General features: G+C 30.7%; 1 pseudogene; it reads right to left on the reverse strand.

Moving 5' to 3' along the window:
* On the reverse strand, positions 1-26,292 carry LOC128172312 (uncharacterized; annotated as a pseudogene).

Raw genomic sequence — 26,292 nt, forward strand, 5'->3', positions numbered from 1 at the left:
TTACTTACCTTGATTTTCATCATTCACTTCAAAGTCCTAAAAAATATAAATGAAATTATCAAGCATGTCAACATACTAAAGCAACATATTTTCAAACCCGAAATATAAATTAAGATTAAAATGAAATCAAAACTTTAACAAGTTTGCCTTTTTTTAAATGACTTAGATACGATTTGACTTTAAATCTTCAATTTTTGTTTTCCAATTTTACAGTTTATAATGATAAATATAGAGGATGATAATGTTAAGTCAAAATTTGAAAGTCAAATATCAAGCTATAAGCAAGGTAAGAGTTCATAAATTCTGTTTTGGTAAACAAAGCTCGAATATTGTCGTGTTTTACATATGTGTTGTATTGGTGTAAGTTTCAATCAAGTTAAACTTTTTTCTTTTGTGATAATAGTATTTATGAAGATATTGAATTAGTTTATATTGATTAAAACCTGACTCGAGCTTTTTTTTACATAACAATAAATTTTTACCTCTGTATCTTGCGTGTAACTTGATTTTAACATTCAATATTTTGGTATATCATTTAAAATGCACCAGTAAACCATTTTATACATAAAAAAATAAAAATAAAATCGTTGATCTGAGATCGTGTCCAAGTCGCTATCAACCTACCCAACACATATCATTGTCCACTGCATGTTTCTTATCAACATCACATGTTTCACACAAATGGTTAGAGACTGGAAATGTATTCTGGGAAATGAATGAAACATCTTCTTCAACAATCAGCACATCTTTTCCGCATTTGTAACCGATTTCATAAGAGGGACGTTCGACCTCTTTTATAATACGCTCGACTGAATGTTTCACCTTTTTAAGAAGTTTTGCATCATATATTTTTTCCGATGCCCAGACCTGGACCCGAATTTCGAAATTGTAATTACATAAAACCACAACATGTTTTTTGAAAGAGAAACATGCTGCATTTTGGTAAAGGCAAAAGTTGTTCTTTGTCCCCTCTGTCAATATAGACCAATCATTTAGTTGTAGACATTCAAAAACTATGCCATGAAAAACAGTTATTGGAAGCTGTCTTTCCTCATCAAACTTAAAGCAAAGAATGGAGGACTTTGCGTTGTTCTCGCCAGTCTTGTTAAACCTTCTGCTATTCATGCTAGGGATATAATATACCATAGAGTCAACGGCACGTAATGCTTTTAATGGCATCAATAATCCTAGCTGTTGCATGCATGCTATTATTGTTGTTTTGTGCTTCAGATAATCTTTTTCCTCAAATTGCCAAATTCTATCCAGTTCTACGTCATCTAATTCACCAGTGCGATAAAAATGATTACGCTTTATGTCGCTTACTTCGGGACTAATGTGGTATTTAATGATAGACTTGAATGCATCAAGGAGCCACTGAATATCAAGAATGATATTCTCTTTTAAACCATCTTTATCATAATATAACAGAATACCAACTCTGTGTAAAAAGATCAACATTTTAGAAATTTCCGATTCGTCTATCCTTAATTCCTGAGCGCTCAATTGGTCACTGTAATATGATAATATTTTTCGTGGAATGACTTTTTCGGTTTCTTTCATTTTTATCAATATATGTTCAAATAATGCCCAGACAGGTCGGATATTTTCTTCCAAAAAACAAGGAGCCCTTACAATATTAGCGATGCATTTTTTAAGGTCCTTTAAATCCTCAAACTCTGAACCGGTCTCCGGAAAACCTATTGTATATATTCGGTCTGCATTAAGATGTCTCCGAAGATCAAAATGATGCCAGTCATTTAAAAAATCAAAGAGATCATCAACAAATTTGCGACAGTCCTGAAATATAAAATGTTATCCATAAGTTGAAAAATAGGTTCCACATTGAATTACTGTTATTTGAAATATTCATTTTTAAAGAATTCAATAATTGGCTAGTATTGTTATTGATTTTTGAAACCAAAGAACTTAATTTATAAAAAAAATAATGTTTGACGTTGTTCAAATATCGACGTTTTATTTTTAAATCATTTATTACAATACATTGACATATGTTGACAACGAACAGGGTTAAAATTCAAAAGGCGAAAGGAAAATTACAAAACAAGATCAGAGCAAACACGGACCTAAAAAAAAAAATAGAGATAGGATAAGGTGCCAAGGAGGAGTTAGAATCATCTGCTGACCGGTCACACCCGCTGTGTGCTCTTTGTCGTAATCAGGAACAATTATATCACATAAATACAATTAAATAAGTTGTTGCAAAAATTAATTGAAAATCAACAATATCAAATCCATTAATAAATGCCTATGGTCTAAAAGTATTAAATGTATATTATGTGAAATTTAGAGAAAAATGATTAATGATTATATAATTGTGTTGATATCCTTTGTATTTATTGATTTAGTTTGCTAAATAGCTTTTAAATTAGATATTTGTTTTTAGCAACAATGAGAAGTCGATCATTTCATTAGGGCTATGAATTTAAAAAAAATGAATAATTAATCTTTGTCAGGGATAGAAAGTCATTTTGGAAATTCACGAAGTACAATGTGCATATATAAAGACCAACGTATTGGCACCGTATAGTTTAGAGGCAGGTGCACTCCCGATATTACTATGATAATAAGATATAATGAATAATCGTAAACTATGGTACAAGTAACTTACCCCATATAATATTGTTGATTATGTGCAGATACCCGATGGGCTACGCTCCCTCGTGTCATTATGACCACGCCCATCGGGTATCTGCACATTACCAACAAAATTATATGGGATAACTTCTACTTAATGGCTTAATTTGGTCATGTTTTGGTCAAAAGCTACTCTGCACTTGTAGGACACCGTCGATCGAAATATTACCATTGTGCGTAAATGTTAAAGGAAATGAAGAACCAGTTCTTTTTTTCTTTTCTCATAATGAAAACTTCATGGTGTGTTTTTTTTATTAACTCGTAATAATTAAAGTAAAAAACTATAATTATTTAATTTTTTTATACTAAGTCAAAATGCCACAACACATGTTAAATATATTGCAAGTGCCAAATAATTGTTGTCATGTTTAGACTATTTCAATTTTATTAAGAAGAATAGTTCTATAAAAAGATCTATGGAAATGATTGAATTCCAAAGCCTAAATATTGGAATTTTCACTCTACTAGATTCATTGTGGTCAAAACCACCATGTACCAAAGTTTAAGATATATATCTGATGCTGATTTTTTTTACCAAGCCCCTTTAATGCTGTTTAATTATGTTCTTTGTACAGATGTACATATGTGTGTTTGTAAACTTTTCCGACTATCATGAAATTTGGTAACGGGTAATTTGAAGTAAATATATTTTTCTGTATTTGTTCATATATATTATGTATTGTTTTTTGACATTCTTATGCCTAAGTCTTATTTGGTCCTATGGTCGGACGAACAAATGTTCGTTGTATCGTCGGTTGAAGAAAAGGATCTATTATTTTATTTAAAAATTAAGTTTGGTACAATGTTTCTCATACCTTAATCAATATAAAATATCTAAGACACTTCTTTCACATTTTCCGGTATTAAAACTAAACAATCGAATCCATATTTTTTTTATATATTGCTTTACTTTACTTGAATAGGTTTGATCGCTATTTGATTATTTTATATATTTTTCATCTTTACAACTTACTTTTATCGATAACTTATCTGCATGAGTGCCTACAATAATTACTGGAGTCTCAGTATCACTAAAACTGTCGATCGACTTCAACCAAAATTTGTAATAATCTACAAAAGATACAATAAAATATAATGTCGCATGCAGGCATGGTAATGTTTAATGCACTTGCTGCAGAAAGGATAATCTAGTTCATTACCTCTGTATCTCCAGGAATAAAATTGGCTACACTCCTTTTCATTCATATTCTTAACATCAACTTTGTCATTGAGACTTTTTGTCATATCCACAACCAAGATAGAACATGATTTTGGACGAAGAAATATTTGGTGAAAAGCATAGTACATACTTTGTCCTGCAAAATCTAAAAAGGTGATTCGCGGGCGCAAATCTGTTTCATTCAGTAACTCATTCACAGCATTCTTTATTTTTAAAATCGCATATTTTTCAAAATCAATTTCATCTACATTTGCATCAATGTCCTCGTCATGTGTTTCATTCGTTTCAGAGGACAACTGGTTTTGAACAATTGTTGTATCTTTAGAGTATGGTCCGAATACCAATTTTTCCACATTTTCTGCATTATCATTATTGGCTTGGTTTTTAAGTTTATCCATTGCTATGTTTTCTATCCGGTCAAGTGTTGTATTTTTCAGTGAGGGTTTCTCAGAAACATGTTTTTTTTCGATACCTACAACGAATTTTTAATTGATATAATATATATATATATATATATATATATATATATATATATATATATATATATATATATATATATATATATATATATATATAAATCGGAAAAGTAAATTAAAGCTGAAAATAACTTATAATTAGTCACACGATATCAAAAATTTATTTTGCTGATACCTTTTATAAGAAAAAAGGTAAACAATTCAAAAAAATGAATAAATTGAAACAAATCCGAACCGTTTTGAAATATATCATATCTTTGAGGAAAAAAAGGATGTCCCGACCTTTCCTCACGTATTCTTTCAGGAACAAATTAGTACATCTAATGTAGTGCGGCATGTTTTTGCCGTGAAACCTAAAACATGTGATTGTAGAATGCCTAACAGTATTTTCTTCGTATGGATCGTTTTCATATAAATTTCGAAACATGATTTCGTTGTTCAAAGATAGATATGTCCTTTAATTTTTGCATACAATTTAAGGAGTATTTTCTAAAGGAGTGTATAGTCTCTTAAAGGTTTCATATAGTCTTGGTTTGAGTTTCAAGACGGTTTTAACGTTAAATATGATAATCCTTTTTTCTTATAAACATAAACAAAGAACTATATATGATATTGGTCAAATTTGGCCCCCTGTAATTCGCGTTTTTAAAATGAGTCAGGTACATTAATTTGTTGTGTAATTTTATAAAAGAGTCGACATAAGATAATTTGTTTCACCTATTAATTGATTTATATGCATTAACTGGCAGTATATGACGTCAGAAGTAACGCTATTTTTAAAATTCAATCAAAATCAGTCAAAAATTGACATTTATTCTTATCTTTTTTCGAATGGGAAATATAGAGCGACTCTTTGAACCAGAACAAACATTTTGTCACTTATAGGTTTTGGAGAGATACATCTTTGGTGACAATATTTTGTTTGTTCAAGCAGTCGCTCAATGCTTCATTAAAGGAAAAATGTCTGAAAACAAGCCGTTTTATTTTAAAAATGAGAAAATGGGGGGGGGGGGGGGGGGAGTAAACTTTATGATGTCATATTTTTAAATTGTGGGCACTAAAACCGAAATGAAAATTATGAAAAAACTTCAGATGTATATGTGTACAAAAAAAACAAAGAATTACAGTAAAATGACAACGTTCATTTAAGGGGGCTATTTTAGGCTCAAACCATATATAGTCTTTTCAGTATTACAAGGGCATACTCGTATTTGAATTAAGAATTTAAATGATAATTAAATTCTACTTTTGTGGTAGATCTGAAAAGTGCTGCTGTTTTGTATCGTGTACAGTACCCGCAACGTTATTTTTCACAATCCTATCCTATCGTATCATGTATCAATCCTATCGTATCGTGCGTGTATACTGTTCTAACGTGCGTTTATCCTATCCTATCGTGCGTGTATACTGTTTTATATTTAATTTATTTTGTTTTGTTCGTCTTAACTTCCGGTCGTCACCGGAAGCACTCTAAAAATTATTTTTTTTTTGCTTTAATTTTATTTTATAGAGAATTAAAGTATAAGTAATAATCCTTACATATGTCATCTATCAAATGTTAAATAAATAAAAAAAATTCTATTTTCGGTGAGATATCCCAAATATATCTGCCTTTTTTAAATAACTGTTTTACCAACAAGATGTCAGAAAGTCAAGAGATCAATACACCAGACTAAGAAAGATGATAAACATTTGATAGAAAATGTGTTAAACCACTTTCATTTTGTCGACCGTCACATCCGGTCCTAACCGGAAGGGTTCAAACCAATCAAGCTGTTTGAAAGTTTAACTATCTTGCAAACATAATTTATTTTCTGTTTATTGTCCATGTCGACATTATATGCAAACTTGCACACGTTCGTTCACTTACTGACCCTTGAGCAAAACCTTTCAAAAACTAGACAATATAATAATACGCCATGTTGTCATCGCAACAGGACTCATCCTCTTATATTGTCTGTAAAAGCACATATTTTCGTTGGGTTAAACTTTCGTTGTTTTTAAAACCAAATACAAACCCGTTCACATTTAATTTTGTCACATCGTAATTCCTTCAATGTATCGCGTATCAACTCTGTATTAATCAATACTTGGGTTTAAAAGTCGTTATCGATTTAATTTTATCCATTTATACAGCCAACGAAAATATCGAAATTAAATTCTCAACGAATATATTTGCTTCTTAAGTTTATCATTATCATATAAATAGACTTTATTTATAGACATTTGAACACACAGTACAAAACATACTTGGTTGGCGTGTTTCTTCTGCCATTTTTTCATCATTTTCTCTGAGTGGCATCTCCAGTTTTTCTTTCGAGAACAAAATTGTTGGTAATGTGTCTTCTTTTTCTAAACCTGCATTATATGTGAATGTTGAAAAGGCATAGTCAGAATTTGGTCAAATTCTATTTTTCTGCCTTTATTATTAACAACGCCGTAGGAATGCATTTCTAATAATCAAATGAAATTTGATTATCATTCGTAGAGTTATTAGCAAGATAAAGCGCTCACAATTCTTTGCCATATAAAAACGGCACGTGTCTTGTATTTGTTAACTTAGGCTCAATTTACCACTAAAAATCTTTTTTCAAGCTGATTTGACTATGTTCCTATTTATTTTAAGCATACACAAACAGTTTCTAACGTTCAGCATATTCGTTGTATGTCTACAACTTGAATTTTCGTTTCAACATTTAAAAATGTAAACATTTCAAAGAGTTGTAAGCTCTGCAACTCGCTTAAAACTCAACAAATGACACTCAAGTATTCGTTGCATATTAAAATGCCTTACTGAACCATTGTAAACATTAAAATCGGAAAAAAAATAATTTTTGACCAAGATCGTGGCCATAGCCCTTTTAAGATATAAACTCAATGTATTTTGATCATATACATAAATGCAATATATCTATTTGATAATCTTTCAAAATGTCAAGGTACATCTAGTACGTATGCTCCTAGCTAACTAAGAAATTACTCATCCCAAAAAAGTAGCCCTAATCATAAAGTCATTTATAATAAGTAAGTTTGAATATCTAAGTAAGCCGTAGATTTTGGGTTCAACACAAAAAAAAAATGTCGTTCACACTACTGTTATTTTGTACATGGTATCATCATTAAATAATTTACAAGGACGTCTTTAATTCATTAGGATCAGTAAACAACAAAACAAACGATTATTTTGTTAAAATAGTATGTTTGCATATTATATAACAATATATATAATATAGATGTGAATTAAAAGAGCTTTACTTATAAACATGTAAAATAGATAGATATTCTTAAGCGTAAACATTTGCTTAGGAAAAACAAATGATTGCTGTTAAAATGATCTATATGAATTATTATAATAAAAATTCAAACTGCCTAAAAGATTTTTTAAAAGATTTTTTTTCAAAAGAACAAAATGATATGAGAGATAATTATGGGATAATCAATTAAAGAAGAAACAATATTCAGATTTCATAGGTAAAAGGTAATTAGCAATAAAAGCAACTGGACCTGTTGAATAACATTCTCCGAAGTGTTTTCCATCAACTAAAATATCATTGCAGAGAATTGAAATTGCCAAACAAATTGAAATTCTATAAAAGAGTGAGGGATACATTTTCTGTCAAAATATCTGTCTTAAAAAGATAGAAAAAAGTTACGAAAATATTAAATGTTGTAGAGGACTTCTGAATGGTGATGTGTTATAAAAAGAAAAAAATAATCGACAAATAATGTTATACTTTACGCCCATAATAGACTCATTTCACAGTTATCCATTCAAGCTCTAAAATAAACCATTTCTTCTTTTCGGAAAATAACACTTTTTTCTAAACTCATAACTCGGGGAGGAATGATGAAAAGAAATTTAATTTACCATGTTTAGGTTTTAAGTGTATGCTCCGTAAAATTATCAAAAGTAACATATATTTTAAAAGCGAAAAAAGAAATAAAACGGTTCACACATTCAAGTATATAGAATTCATAAATTTTGTTCATGCCGAGAAATATTTGGTTTTTTTAACAAATTAAACCCAACATCATGATGAGATAATAGGAGAAACACTAACGGAAGAAAAGTGCACCCTAAAATTGGATTTGTTTTAATATCCCAGTGTCAATGCGAGGAGTCTTCATTAAATATTGATCATCAATTTATACATTGATCGTTCTGTATCACAGATACAAAACAGACAACTTCTAAAGTAAAAGTTAACTAAAGATGCTTCGTGATATTCTCACAAATTGAAGTCCTATTTGTCAAGATGAAAAATGTGTAATTTCCTTTTAATATGCAAAGTTTTCAACCCTCCTATTGTAAGCAATGCCCGTTGTTGATGTTATATCATTTTTATTTTCAAAGTTGATATTTTCACCTATCGCTCTATCCCACTTTTGATTAGCGAACACTATTTTAATAATTTACAATCTAAAATTCAGTCTTCCAATGACACACCCCCTCTGTCGTTTTTATGCTTGAAAAAATGAAACTTTTTTTGTTTAAACTTTGAAATGACAATTTATGTCTAATTCTATTAAAATCACCTTCAGAAAAAAATGAAAGCTTCATTTTGATATAGGGAAGCTACAAATGTAAATGCAAAGAATGTTACTTTGAATAGTTTCCTCTTCTAAAAGAACCTCAAAACTGTTAACGTGGAAGTCTACCATTTCTGTCTGTTCAATCTGCATCAATTCGTCAAAAGAAACATTTTGTAATCGTTTTAAAAGAGTCGTTTTCCCCGCTTTTGCACAACCAACTATGATGCATCTTACATGGCAAACGGTAATCTCGCCTTTACTTAGGAACTGACGGAGTTTATCATCATCTATTTCCGGGTTATCCTGTTGTATCACATCTATCGCTACTGCATTTTGTTCGGATTCCTTGTTTTGTTTCTCATCTTTTTTTATCGATTTTGATCGTGTCTCTCGTTTTGCTGTCTCAGATATCATTTCTGTCCTTGTTATTTGCATCTGATTTTGTTTTGACTTATTAACTGATGTTCGGTCTAATTATGGGACATTGTTTTCATCTATTAGAGGCTCTACGTCTTTAAGTAAAGACTCATTTTCAATATTATCTTTACATTTCTCTATTTGCTCTACAAAAAATAAAATATAATTTATAAATAAGTGATTATTTCTTCATTTTATAAAAACACATTGTTTACATGATAAAAGGATTATATATATGCACATCTTGTTGTGTATACCGGCACATACAATATTCATATTTTAAAGGAAACCCTTCTTTAAAACCAAAGGCAACTACGTATCTCGCCTGATCTACCAGTTTTATACAAACTATCTGGAAAATATTGTAGAATTGATTCTGTTAAAATATATTATCATAGTTTTTTTTTTCTGAAGATATTCTTATGTTATAAATTGAGTCCCTTTTGTACTTTGGTGATTTCATAATTATATCTAAAATATGTTCTTTTTTTTCAGTACAACCTTAAACAGTTCATATAAATTATCAAATTTTATACACGTGCGCTGCCCACGGACCACAGTCTAAACAGTTTAGAATCATAAAATTTATTTATGCTTGCACATAAGTGATACCATATATCATATCATTTGTGATTTTTCGAGAGTTTTTGATCTGTTTTCCAATTTAAAAGATTTGTCCTTACCTCACTCTGGCCAAATCCGACTTCTAGGGATTAATGATTTGAACAATTTTAAATCTTCTTTACCAAAAAAGTTACAACCAATTTATCCAATTTGCTTTTGAGATTTGAGATTTTTAAAGAAGATTTTTCTCATTATATTATATGTATATTCCTATGTAAAATTTCGATCTCCTCATTGTGGCCAAATTCTTCTTATCCTACTCCTGGATATTGTCATTCTAACAAACCGTAAGCTCTCCCACGTAAGAATGCTTTCGCACTAATTAAACGCAATGTTTGCTAGCCAAGGGTTTACAATTTATTCATCTCCTCTACAACCCTTTGCAGATATTGCAGATATTAATTGAGTTAAATTGGAGCAGCTCAAATAGGCATTTATCACCTAAGAGGTATCAGAAGAAATGGTCGTGTAAAAAATAGGAACATATATGCCTACACACTTTCACGGTAACACTGCTGTTCAAATTTGGTAACGATAATTTTAAAATTTACACACGTAGCGCATTGATGAAAAAGTTTTCCGGTCAATTTTTTCTTTGATACGTCGATCAATAGAAAAATTATTATCTTCAATTCTTATCATTTAATAAAACATTTTCAAATAAAAAAATGTGATGTGTCATTGATCAAAAATGTAAATAATGTAAATGAAGCGGCGCGTATGAATACAAAACAACAACAGCAACAATATTCAAAATGGATGCGCCTCAGCTGATGCAGAGCTATTGAGCTGAATTAAAGGATTAAACACAAATAGTGAGTTTAAATCTGAACCGGCTGAATTGAAAACGAAAGGAAAATACATGCGATAGCTTGTGATATTATTCACTGTGCAGAAAAACTCGTAATAAGACTAGTTTTCATGTGAGATCGCTGGAATATGCAACTGGACATAACCATCCAAGGAAAGGCGATCGTGGATGAAAATAGCTGATATGTAGACAGAGAATAGTATGTATAAGCGACTTTTGTAAACGTTGTGGTAACTAGATAGCCAGTGATGTACTAAATGGTATATCGCTTGAAATGCGCAGAAGGAGTTGATGCATCACTCATAGCTTTTCTTTACGACGCTTATTCTGATGACCGATCATGTAAGTGTGTAAATTTTAAAATTATCGTTACCAAATTTGAACAGCAGTGTTACCGTGAAAGTGTGTAGGCCTATATGTTCGTTATGATATTCCTGAAAAAGGAATAACCAGCCTCGCTGTAGATGTTGATTGATCTCAAGCAGACGAAATCGTGAGAAGACGCTTAATTTTCTATTTCGTGAATCAAATAATGTGTTTTGTTTATTTTTGAAGGTTAAACTTTCAATTTTTTATATTCACAAGGTCGCATTTTGTTTGCTGACAATAAAACAGACACAACTTTACATTTTTTTGACAGTGTTTATCTTGGAAATTCCCGTTCTATAAATAGTGTTAGATCAGAACAGTTGAGAAAAGTAGATCCGGCAAAATTTTTATTGATGCAGGTATCAAAGAAATCTTTCGACCAATCAGAAGCGCTGATTTCTTAACAAATGAATAAATATTAAATGATTGATAAATACCACTCGCAATACAGCTATAACTGTTAAAAAATTGCATTGGTGTGTGGATTATATCTGTTATTATTACCTTTTTTTCTTTTTTGAAAAATGATCCAGATTAGTATTATCACCGCTAAAACTGCAGCAGTTGCAATTATGTAACCAATTGCAAGCCATTCATGAGAAGCTCCTCTAAAAGTTTCATTCCCGACAGTTTCCATTTTGGAAATGTTGAGATTTAATTCTGTAGAATGAACTTCTCTACAATATGAATAAACGTTAAATATATTTTAAGTTATCCTAAACATCTACGTAGGTACTTCATACAGTAAAACTCGGTTAAAGCGAAGGCCTAGGGACCAGTGAATTTACTTCGTTATATTAGTATTTTGTAATATCCGCAAAATGAATTCGTAATGATAACGATAGCGAATTCACTCTATACATGTTTTTTCTCAAGACTATAAGTTGTTTTAATTGGGGCTTACATGTAAAAAAAAAAAGAAAATTACTTTGATACCTTTAATAATCGGATTGTAAATTGAAAAAAATGTATGAAAATAAATTCATTCAAACCCTTATGTATAATGGCAGTGAAAACTTTTTAAACTGTAAAGAAGAAAAAAAAATAAAGAAAAGTAATAACCGTAAAATTTTGCAAAGATATGATTAGAATTTTACCGGGGACTCAAAAACAACTTCACAATATCCGAGAATTCGCTATATCCGTGTTCGTACTAAACGAATTTTACTGTACATGATTTGAAAATTTAACAATACAATCTGTTTTCAACCGTTTTCAAATACTACCTTTTTTTGCAATCGTTATCAGCAACAAAACACCGGAGCTCCCTATCAATTTCTAGGCACGCTGGATCTGTTTAAATACATGTACATTTCGTAATAAACGTATATAATACAATATAATAATGTATGTAGTTATGGGTTTTTTTTCTCTTCAAATTAAGGGATAGTAGTTTCATTGCTCTTATTGTTTTTTAAGGTCGTATAGAACACTTCCATATCAGTGGCGGATCCAGGAATTTGAAAACGGGGGGGGGGGGGGCGCAGTTAAAGGCAGGGGGTCTGGGGGCCGCCTTGAGGCCCCCAGTGGGTCCAGGGCGAAGCCCTGGTGGGGGTCCATGGGACGAAGCCCCCGGAAGCTCCTGAAATCTAGATATTTTGAAAGGCAAAATCATGTTGTCTGGTGGGCCAATTTTTACTTATTTTCCCGTCATTTTAGTCACTAGAAATGTTACCAAAATGTTATGAGACATTTAATTTTGAAGTAACAAAAGTTGCAGAAAGTTTCAATTGAGCTCTTACAAATAAGAAGTATTTATTTCATTGTATCTGGGATAAGACTTTTAACTAAATATTGTTCATTTTGTAGGCTTTTGCAATTTTACTCAATAATATTGTTATTTGTCATAATTGTCCAGGAGAAAATTTGCACCAATGAGTTTGTCGGTCGTAAATAATTAAAATAAATAAAAACAAGAAATACTTCAAAATATCGTACACAATTATAGCTGTTTTATTTAAATGGATTGTTAGACACCATTCTTCTTGGGTTTTTGTTAATGAAGATGTCGACAATTTTCTTGTAGTCTAGGGGAATATCTCTGTGAATTTGGAGAAGAGTAAGGGCGTTTAACCGGTCCTGTCCCATAGTACTTCTCTGGGACGATTTAATACGTTTTATTGCTGAGTTTCCTCGTTCAACAGTAGCACTCGACACAGGAATAAGTAATAGAAGAGTAATTATTCTGTGAATATTATGTACTACATAAACCGAGTCTTACACAAGAAGTCCTCTCTTACACAAGTTGAGCCGTTCCTATTTTTTTTTTAATTACTAAACTATATCGAATGAAATAACACTTCTACATGAATATGCCTACAAATTATAAAACTTTGTATTTTTCATTTTACAAATTGAATTTAATATTAAAGTAAAGCATGACTTTATATGATCAGAAAAAAAATCATCCACAAAAAAAAAAATCAAACGGGGGGGGGGGCGCGCGCCCGGCGCGCCGGCGCTGGATCCGCCACTGCATATTGTAGCGTACTGTTTATCAATATCAACAATAAAATCAAGAATGATTTAATAAACAGTTTCTTTTACGAACTAGAGCAAAGCTTGTTGCGAAGCAACGAGTATGTCTTCCGTTGAATCTGTGAGGCGAAAAAGAAAGGTTTATGATTGACACTCTCTTATTTTAAGTGAGACAGTGACTCATAAAGATGTTTACTTTTCGATTTTAAGAACGCAAATAAGAAGAAATAAACGCAATTAAACCACACGGGAGGTTTCATAGGTTGCTTTATAATTGCACGCAAAAGCTTTAGATTTTGTGGAGATGTTGTAAGACAAAACGCAATGCTAAATTCATTTTTATTTATAACAAATAGCGAATTATACATTCAAAAATTCAACAAAATGAAATCAATATCTGCACATCATATTATTTTTCAAAATACTATTTATTTGTAGTTGTGCTGTGGACCACTGTCAAACCAACGAGTTCGTTTTAGAAATCATTTGAAAAGGATATCCGAATGTGTAAAGGGGAGAGGGGATGAGGTGAAGATAACTCAGGTAGGATACAATTTTACATGATTTTCGCCTTTTAAAGCTTAATTAACACATTTTTGGAGGAAATTTATGGGTTATGAAATTGACATGGTTTTAGCAATATTTAAATTATTCCCTTTTTTTACATTTTGCTTATTGCACGGAATCAAATCGACTTTCGTAAAGTTTTCATGAAGAAAACGTTTGAGGAATATCTACTTAACCACAAGAATATGAGTTCATCCCCATGTGAAAATAAAACCCGTACAAAACGGCTCCTTTACATAATATTCATCGCCTCCGAAGAGAGAGAGAGAGAGAGAGAGAGAGAGAGAGAGAGAGAGAGAGAGAGTCGATGTAAAGAAGACTAATACGCAATGTAGTTGTATTTTTAAAAAAAATTCAACTAAGTTATTATATTATATTTCATTGATCTATTAATCAAAGTGACATATGTACTAGTATGCATTGATGCTCTGCAAGATACCAAACACAATTTAATCTATTTTTATCATTTAATAATTGATCGTCTTTCCAGAATATAGTCAAATATTATTTTATGATTAATTTGAATATAACTGTCATAATTTGTTATAAGACAGTACTTAAAACTATCGTCTAAAATAAAAAAAAAATGATACAATAAGTATAAGTTGCTGTGAGAATTAAAATTTAATTTTGCACTGTATTGCTAATCTGTGATAACTATCAACATCACCATGTTTTTAACATGCTTAATTTATTATAACAATTTTTAAATGAAATTGTTTGTCAGGCATGTAGATTGTCTTTGCAGATGATTAAAATATTTTTCAAAACAATACAATTATCCTTGTTAGGTAGCTTTACATTGTAAAAAGCTACAACTAGATTATTATCGCTCTCATTTAACTTGCATCATGCAAGTACACCTTGATGTAAATGACAAAGGTCGGCAAACATTTCATTGAAACTTATTTGTAGTTAGCCTGGCAATTCCGATTTAAAGCTTTTATTTAGTGCACTGTAAAATTTTGACATGAATATATAACATGGAAATAAAAAGAGCGGTAGCTTTGAGGTTTAAAAATATGTAGTGCTATTATTGCCTCTCACACCTTTATTAATGGATCGCCAGCCCCAAAGACTGCATACTTATCACCTACTTGTGTCGCTGCATAAGATTGAAGTTCAAGTCTAAAAAAACTGGTAGCTTGATGATTTAATTTACGCCGTAGCTTATACATTTACTTCATTTGTAGACTCCTATAATACTTGTGTAGAAAAAGGTGAAAGGGGCAGTCTATCCGTGTCATTGTACTTGATTCCATGAACTGTTTGCTCCAGGGACCCATTTCAATCAGCTTCTTCAGCACCCTAGTTGAATTTATCCAGATACCTTTAATATGTTTTGGCAAGTTTTAGAAGTACAGTGCCTTACATATATTATCAGTGGATGGCGACAACCCTACATGTGTTTGTGTGTTTTCATTTGACTTAAAATGTAATTAAACTTTCTGTGAGAGTATGCCTCAATGAGTCTGTATCTCTAATGAGCCTTTATTACAAACATCGATTGCTTTGCATTATCCATTTATGGTCAATATTTTTTTGGCAGAAGATGAAAGGGTGGGGAGGGTCTGCTATTGTAAACATTTATACCTAAGTTATGTCAAATAACTATATTGGAGCATTAAGTTGACTCTTGATTTACCTCAATATTCTGAGGGCATTTGATAATTGCCGAAAGAAATTATGCAATGTTAATACTGATATATATATATATATATATATATATATATATATATATATATATATATATATATATATATATATATATATATATATATATATATATATACACACAACGCACTCCACTTATATTGAAACCGCTAATTTTTAAATAGAAATAAATCCCCCGTTTTTGCCTCTCATTTTCTTTGCATTGATTTAACGCACCCCTGCAATTGTTTCCTTTATCCTTGCTAAGTATGTAATAAATCCAGAGGTGCTCGAATGAAAGTTCACGAGACTCCACCTAGATTTGTTCAGTTCCTGTGAAATTTCGAGCGGAAGTGTAAGTGTTCGGATAATATTCTCAAAATACGTATGTACTTGTCATTTTTTATATCACATCCTACTTGGAATGATGTTAAAACATGAAAGTCTATTAAAATATATGTCTTATGTCATTATCTAGAGGTTATTTAAACTAAACGATGATATTTAGAACAGAGTTATCGTTCGTGTTAAACCACTCTGCACGTGATTGAAAGTGTAAACATTGGGTTGCTAAATAAAATCATAGCCATGTTTGAGGCGTTTGGTGTGCAATACCATGCTTTTAAAAAAAGAATGGGTGTCTGTTTTGCATAAAAACTTAGTATATCGAGCCATTTTCAAGGAACATTCTGCATAAAATATTATAGTCTGTCTTTTTATTGATGCTATTACTAGGTCAGGCGCGGATCAAAAATTAACACTAAAAGGGGCCCGCTACTAAGCATGATAATTGTTGCAATAGCAGAAAAAAACCTATAAATTCTATTATCAAATTTATTTCTATAACTCGTTTTATCATCAAATAAATGAAAATTAAGTTTAAAATCAACAAACGTCTGGATTTTGTATTACAAGTACCTATGGATTCTATGAAATATACTTTAAACACGAGGCATGATTTTTACTGCGAAACTGAAAGGGTCAATTAAAACCACGTGGTCTAAAAATTAAATGACAATAACATCCGCAGGGGTGTAACGGATAAAATGAAATCGGCTATTTGGAAATATCGCTTATATTGAAGCCACTGATCGGTCCCCATAGGTAATATATAGTTGTTTTTATAACGGTTATATTGAAGTACTTTATGGCGGCTGTCATCACGGTTGGTGACAGTAATTATGCCAGACTGACCGGTTGATATACAAAGGTGTGAATTGATAAGTTCTCATCATGTGTTTTTATACTTCTTTTAAAAAGTAAAATAATGTGAAATAATATGTGAATAACACTGTTGAATTTTTTGTTTTTACGCATACGGATGTATTGAGGCTAGCCGTAATATGGAAACTCCACGGAAAAGAAAAAAACCTTATGTTCAGACACTAAATATGAACTAGTTATGGCTATTGATAAAAGGAAAAAGCCTGAATACGAAATAGCTAAGGATTTTGAGATTATCGCGAGTACACTTCCGATGATATACAAGCAGTGTACAGCAGTATTTGAAGCGTTTGAATCTGGTGATTTTTCTCTAAAACGTACGCGGGTATGATAAAGCAACTCTCAGCGATCAAATTTCCTCGGATCGATATGACGCCACAATAAGCAGCATGATGTCATATTTTAAACAGAAACATGTCAATTCATACTTTATCTCTGATTTTAATCATTAAAACTGCAGTTGTTAAATGTCACTAGGTACTCTTCTAACTGAATATATCTTCGATTTCTCTGTATTTCGTATAGTTATCATTGATGACGTCACATGCATGTTTAGTAGAGAAGATCAATGTCGGGAGACAATTCATCGGAATGCAGTGTAAACAATGCCGAAATATGACTTATTTAATACTTATTCACAAGATTTAGATAAATGTCAGTTTGGATATAAACAGGATAATACGGGCATGGGTATTTTTTTTTTATTAGCGGCGAGTGTTATAAGGTAAGCAGATAGACATTTATGTGACTTTACCAGCCTTTCCTCTGTCAGTGTGTACAAAAAGGCAAAAGTGTAACACTATCCCGGATATCATGAAAGTTGAATTAGGCAAATATCAAAAGCATATGACTAAAACTACTTGAAAAGTGCTGCTAGAATCCCGTGCTTCGTTGCTGAAAATAAAAAATACGAAGTATTTTCAATGAAATTGATTAAGTCGAGGGGGTTTCCGATTAATAATGACAATATTTATTTTATGCGTTTAACAATATGATTCTAGCAGTAAAACTAATAAAAATGAACTAATTGCTGATCGAATTATTGTATAATACATACACATGAACTTCGGGGTACTGTTACACTTTTTGATTTTTTGTTAAGGTAAAAAGGTTATCTATTTTTAACTGTCACGTGATACCATGGCACGACAGCTTCAAAGATCGACTCGATTCCAAAGTAGAAAAATAGTACCATAGCGAACACATTTACTTGATATTATTATTCAGCACTGTTTTCATGAATAGTAACATTGTTTAAATTGATTATAATTTCGACGGTCATTTAACTCGGAGTTGCCTTAACCTACCCGCGTATTAAAAGAATGCGATCGGAGATTATGATGAGGTTTAAGATTGTAACAAAATGAAACTTACAAAACTTACGGATAAAATTTTAATCAAACTTTCAAGAACTAATATCCATGTAATCTGATCACTGTTATAGATAAATGATGCCCAAATAATTTGTTCGGGTTAGGTTTTCTATGCTAACATCAGGATTGATCTTTAAAATAATGGCGGCCTCACGTCAGTCAATTTCGCTTATATTGAAATACGGATAAATTGAAATAATTTGCATGGTCCCCTGAATTTCAATATATCCGGAGTAGGCTATATATATATATATATATATATATATATATATATATATATATATATATATATATATATATATATATATAATATATATATATATATATATATATATATATATATATATATATATATATATATATATATATATATATATATATATATATATAAAATCCAAATTTAGGGGGGAAACACAAAATACAAAATACATGCAATGTACATGTGTCGCCCAAGTGACATTTCAAATCATTATTTTATGTAATTGTACGTGATATTTCCAATCATTCTTCTTTTCAAATGTAAGTGGCATTTCCAACCATTCTTCTAAATAATTGGAAGTGACATTTCCAACCATTCTTCACTGTAATTGTATGTTCATTTTGGCATCATTTGTATTCAGTGTATTGACTATTGTTTACAAGAAAACTGAATGAATATCCGAGGCTTATACTTTGCTCATAGGATTGTTTTTTATCAAAAAGAATTCCCCTATGTTCCTCGTTGGCCTGTTACCTACCTTTTCCTATGTGGACACCTTTGGCATGATTTTTTATGAGAAAAGCAATGAATGTTGTGTGCATTTATAACATATACATGTATATATATAAAAGCGTATCGTATTGAGCGTTCGTATATCATAGCTTGTTGTCATCAATTCATGATATTCATGTCATTTGTTAGTTTCGTAATAATTTATTATCCGAAGCAGCAATTGTAGCATCCACACTACCGCATGACGTCATAATGCAACACTAAATTCATACAAGTTATATTCGTCTTTATTGAGAGTGTTAAGTTACGTTTATAACAGAGAAAGAAGTAAGAATTTACAAGAAGAAGAGAATATCACAATACAGAATTACGAAAACCGTAAAGAATAAAAGAGAATCAAAGTGAAATCGTATAAACATGATTATAAAAACAATAAAGTAAGATGCAAGAGTAAATGTACTGAAGAACTAAGAAGTAAGCATAATTGGAATAAAGACAAGATACATAGACTTTTGGCTTGAATTCTCTTCCATATACTACATGTACGAATCTTTAAGATTCGAGTTTAAATCATGCTTGGGTTTTTTTTTATTTCTACCTTTTTCTACCTCTATTTTTTAACCTATATTTAGGGCAAATATTTGTAAAATTTGAAAATTTTAAAACCGTTGAAGTATTTGATTGATTATTATAAAAAACATAATATCGCTAGAAGTCCCATACCACCTTAATAATGGTCAAAACAAGAAGCATCGTTTTACAAGTAAGAAGTTTATTTTACATCTACTTTTTTTCTCGACAAAGAAATAAAGCACAATTTAAAAAAATGCTAAAGTTCGAAAGTATTGCTAGTAAAATATTCATTTTTAAAAAGTAAATATCACTCACATTTATAGATCTCTTCGTCATAATAAAATTCAAAAGGACAGCTACTATTGAATTTTTCCACCCAGCTGTAGTGATCCAGGTCACCTGTACCTTCCAGTATTACACAGTTACCTGTTAAGTGTTTAATTTTTGTGAGATACTAGAGTAAATTGAAACAAAGATGGCATTGGATACTTGGTGATTTTTAATACTGTAATCAATAATTATGTGTCATTGTCATAACCGGTTTTTTTTAAGTTTACATATTTGTTACAGATGACTTAACAATACACATGTTATAACGTATTATAGTCCAAATTATTACATGATTTTTAGTCACACAACTTGCTCTAGAAATTCCTAACGTGGTACAAAGAAAATCGATGTCATTGTTTTAAATAAAATGAATTGTAAACACGTGTATTATTGTCATTTTATTTTAATGATAAATGAATAATTATCACCCAGATAATATTCGTCATTTTACCTTTTTGATAAAGACTTCTTAGTCGGTCTGTGCAAAATTCTATTAGAGATGATAGGTATTTATTGGGGGCACACAGATATCGTAACCCTTCTGTGCAATTTCTTCTTTGTGCTGCTGTTTTAAACTCATCTTCGCTTCTAGGACATTCGTTAACAGGATAAACAGGAAATCGATAAGGTTTTGCTGTAACCTTTAATAAAAAAAAAGAACATTATATTTTGCAGAATTAAGTTTTCTAAACAAATTTATAATTGTCGGTTTGAGCGAGTTTCTTATACTTGGTCAGAATAATGCTAGTGCATTGAATGCTCATAAGTTTTTACTGTAAGTAAATAAAAAGCTAAAAGAACCGTTTGATTCGAAAAAAGACAGATTGTGTTCATACATGTCGGTTTGCTGAAAGGCCTAATATGTGAACTTTGTCTCGCAAAGAAAGTAATTTATGAAATGTTTGATAAATTTAAAAATGGGTGAATAAGGTGTGTAAAATGGCCATATTAGGAATGAGTAGATACTGCAAAATTAAAATATCATTAAATCTGATATTTTTTCTTATAAATAAATAATTAAAAACAATGTAAATTTAACGTAACATCGGTTTGTAACCCTTAAATATTTATTAAAAACTTAAAAAAGTTGATTTCAACTGGCGTATGTGTTGTCAAAAACTCAAAATAGTGTCATGTTTATAACTTCAATGCCTTTTCTTTTAAAAAGTGAGTCTGAGCTCCATTTTTTTCGGCCATAGACTTAATGCGGTTTAATGGAATTCAAACCAATTTCAATCAATAAAAATGTGGAGAGATATTATATAGCATTTAAACGATGCACTTTGTTGAGAATGAAATGGTTAAGTGGTTAGAGCTTTAGACATTAGGTAAGTTTATAGAACTTGGGTTTTTATGTCTTGGGTTCGATACAACGAAAACTTTAATGTATATTGTTTTTTTATCGCTTTCATTTCTGAACTATTTCAAACTCAATATAGTTAGAAATTACCCTTTTTTTAAAATGTATTATAACATAGCGAATATATTAAATTAAAATAAAAATGTTAAACTTGAAATTGTATTTTACGACTAAATTAAATGGGCAGTTGCGCTATCTTATTCCTCCATCTCCTTATTGACAATGATGTGATTAGATTTTCGAAAATGATGAGAATCGATCACTGTAGTACGAGGAAACAATATTATCTTAATATTTAAGTCTTTATAGTTCTAGTTTTTGCAATTTCCTGTTTTATACTGGCATATACCTGATGAAAATTTTATGAACTGATGAAGATATAAGAGAAACATGTTTTCCAGATTACAAGATGTACCAGATTATCGATCGGTTGAAACCTTCAGCAACCTAGAACAATCAAGGACTGCACAAAATAATATTGATAAATTCTGGCTCAAATTCCATAAAGGACGATTTGACTATACATGTATCTCATAATCAACGTATGGATGAACATTCACAATAACTGCGTTATTGTGATTTTGTCGAAAGAAAGATATAAAGATAACATTTTTTTTTATGTTCTTATGAGTTATAAAGGGAGCACGTGTTGCAAAAAATGTACAAGACGCTAACGTAGGATATTTATATTGCACTATCACTACCTACATATCCCATTCGAATCAACAACGAGAGTATTGTATTGTTAAAATATAGCACATTGATAAACAAATTGATACTCTGATTTATTGCAACTTTGTCAACAATGCAATTTGATACAATTATTCAGAGAAAAAAAATATGTAATAGTTAATTTTAGTTCTTACAGAACAAATGTATTTCCATTTTGATCACAAATAATTAGGTTACACATGTATGCACTTGTAATTAAGACTTTTGATATTAATTTAATGTGATATAATTTATGTTTTATAGTTCTAAATTTAACGTTATGTTGATTGCAACACAATTTTTTGCATATCGTAACTTTAAATGACACACTAGCCACATAAGAAAAAAGGAATTTTATTGTTGTAGAGACAAACTGATATAATATTTGACTCATCAACACTTCTAAGCGTTCGCCCAGTATAATGTATTTAGTGTATGATATAGGCACTTGTAATTGTCTTGTTAACGGGGTGACTGATTTCTACTTAAATTAATATAATAATTATTAATAATGATTTATTGATGTTGACTTTTTGTTGCGACCCGAGACCTTGACCTGTGTTTAATATCACAAACACGTCCGGTTTTACTGAATTTTGCTCAGAGTTTTTGGCTTGGTTCAAGTTGCCTATGGAAATGAGATAACACTTAGTTAGGAAAAAATATATATAATAATAACGTTTTCTTCGGATTGCTTAATATGTTAAAGAATGCTGTGGACAAAATAAACAGAAAATCTAAAGTTGGTAAAATGTGTAAAATATTGTTGTAAAATAAATGCAAACATCAACATCTCAACGTCTCTGGCTGTTTTCTGAATGATCATTATGGCCATTTTAGGTTGTCATCTTTTTAAACTATCACCAAAGTTTAGTATCAATCATAAAAAAGTCAATTATATTAAGCATGTACAGACTAATTACCAATTAAATGTTTTGACGTTTCGTTACGGGTATTTGATTTCAATCGCTATTGTCTTTTGTTCTGTGCCACTAATAAAAACCCATTTCAGTTACGAAACGTTGAACATTTTGAATTGATTAATTCAGTAGATTTCAAAATAATGAGGTGAACATTTAGGACTTTGTTGAGTGCTTATTTCAATTTCATTTATCATGCCCTAAAATTAGACCCTAACATCCATAAGAGATATATATATGACTATCAAGATCAGTTTAAATCTTTTTATTTTATAATAATTTTCTTAAGGGAGTCTATGAAGTGTTTTTATGTCTCAGCAGTGTTCTTTTTGTAACTATAACTACTGTGCATCAACGCATGATTTGATACTTTGAACACATCTAGTTAAATTATTTCACAGTTACTCTGTTGACGTTTTTTTTTCAATTCGACCTATTGATTATGCCTACACTTTCTTCATAAAGTTCGGGTTTATTGTTGTTTTTCCTTCCGCCTGCAAGTCACGTTTTTATTTTTCATACCGCTCTTACATTTTACGGATTTCACCTATCATCTCTTAGGTTATGATTTTGGGTGTTCTTTTGATGTTTAAATAGGGTTTACAACACGCAGCATTTTAGCTTAAAGGGGGGCCTTTTTTTTTACAACACCCGCTTTCCAAAACTTCTTTATTTTACACATTATGAGGGTTGTACCAAAATAGCATAGACAAGTGGCGTTATTCAGTTAATCGAAGACAAAGGAAGATGACATTTGTGCCTCAAAGGGTTCAAGATATTTGCATTCAAATAATGTTTAAAATTCAAATATTGTTTGAGAATAAATTAGTGAAATAAAAGCATGTTAGATCAGGAATTCGACATGCGGCACAATGTCAAAAACAAAAAGGTAAAATCAACATAATGAAATGAAAATTGCGATTAAAAGTACTTTTTGAAAGAAAAAAAAACAAATAAAACATACATTGATATTTGATAATAATTCTATTAGTTACTCAGAAAATGTTTTGTCTATAACAAAACTTTTAAATATTATATAGCGCGTTTTGTGACAAGTTGAAAAGTTAACTCGTAATAAAATGACGATGTCAGCGTTTAAGGCGGCGCAGCAGTAGCTGATACAATTTTGTAAAAAACATGAAATAAATCCTTAGCGGCTTTGGCTATTGAATTGAAATTAACAAAATCGATTAGAAATGCGTTTTTTGAATAAGTGGTTAAACACCATTGGAATATTTGAACAAGTATGATGACAATAAGTGAAAAAAAGAAACCACGAACGATATCAATGGACGTCAAAATGCAGAACGACACATTTTGGTAAGACGGACGTAGGACAACATGTAATACAGGACAAGTTTTGAGCCAACATATCGTTTGTACTTAAAAAATATTTATTAGAAATGTATGTTAAATTTGCACTCAGGGTACATGTTCAAAGATTTTATTTTTAAAGACATTTTCGGAAATAAAACGTAAATGTTATCGTAAAACGATGTGGAGGTTTTAGCAGCAACGTAAAACTGGAATTTTTCGACGTCGCACATCGCGCCGCCTGACAAAACTTGTTTTTAATAATTAGGTTTTTTCTCGAGAAATAAATAAAGCACAGATTTGAACTGTTCAGTATTGTTAGCCAAAGGGTCATTGAGAAAAACATAGAAGTCTAATAAAATTGCAGTGAACAAATTATAAATGATGTGTCCTGTCTACATTAGTTTGGGACAACCCTCGTATCAAATATCATTTATGGGAAAATCATTGGGGATGCCCTGTAGATGCGTAATAATGCGTAAGGATTAGTGTCTTACTCAGGGGTCATGATCAGCTAATTACTAGAAATGACGGGGTTGGTTGCAAAAACTTGGTTCAAATTACGTTATCGTTTAACTTAGTGAGTCACTAAATGTAGGTTGCAAAGAAATGTTTTTATTTCTATGTAAACATGGATATCTGAATTGAGTTATGTACAGAATTTACAACAACATTAATTTTACCTTTATATTGCACACAATTATGACAAAGTTAAGATTTGATCTTTTTGATCTCGTGCTACAAAGAAGTTTTTGCTGTTGTTTGTGTTGTTTGTGATGCATGCACAGCAAATGCATATACATGCAATAAAAGTAAATAACACACACACACACACACACACACACACACACACACACACACACACACACACACACACACACACACACACACATATATATATATATATATATATATATATATATATATATATATATATATATATATATATATATATATATATAATATTGTTTTGTGCTAGATGCTTGTAACATTATCATTATAGTAAGTCAAAAGGTATTCATGCAGCGCATTTGTCCTTTTAAAAAAAATCAGTCCTCTGAAAAAAAGGCAATTTAAAATATCCAAGACATTTGTAATGGCATATTATAATTTTTTACTGCGAAACACAGGATGAATCTCTGCCGTTCAGTCAACTGAAATGGGACTGAATGATTACTGAAAGGTGGCATAGATGTGCCATTCAGTCACCTTTTCAGAAAATTCAGTTAACATTCAGTTGACTGAATGGCAGAGGGTCATCGTGTGAAAAGAAACAAAAACTATTTCTTACGCAAATTTATAATGGGAAATATTGACATCTTTTCTCCCATGGAGATAACTCGTATTACCTAGCAAACATCTCAACGTTTTCATCAGGATAGTTTTATTCCTGGCGCATTTCTACCATTTTATTGAAACTTGTAAAGATTGATTGGGTGTTTTAGAATATAAATCATTAGATAGTTTTAATAGCATTGAACGAACGTTTGAATCATGGTGTATCAACAAATATCGAATAACTTAAGATAATAAATATAGTATGGTCAAAACTAAAAATGTAATATAAATCTATATAGTGCATTGTTTAAATCCTATTCAGCATGAACTTTACCTAAGCGAATAAATAGACACTAAAGGAATTTACCAAAGAACCTCAAATCGACTACATAACATTTAAGTTCATGAAACGTTATATTTAATATATATGATACATGTATAAGAAAGAAACCCTTTAAAAATTTGGCCAAATCATTATTTTTGTTGATTAGAATTGTTACACCACACCTGCATAAAAATGATTCTTTTAAAGTAACATACTTGTATTGACTAAATATAATCTTGCACAATCAGAAATATTAAAGTTTTTTTTTAATACTTACCGGATTTTCTGTTGCGATGTTTAATGCGTTAATGACAAGAAACGCACGAAACAGTAAAAGTCCCATTATTCAAATGGTCGTTATTCTTCCTGTATCTGAAACTTAACATGTCAGAATGAATATTTTTTTTTA

The sequence above is a fragment of the Crassostrea angulata genome, chromosome 2 (assembly GCF_025612915.1).
Source record: "Crassostrea angulata isolate pt1a10 chromosome 2, ASM2561291v2, whole genome shotgun sequence".
Lineage (NCBI taxonomy): Eukaryota > Metazoa > Mollusca > Bivalvia > Ostreida > Ostreidae > Magallana > Magallana angulata.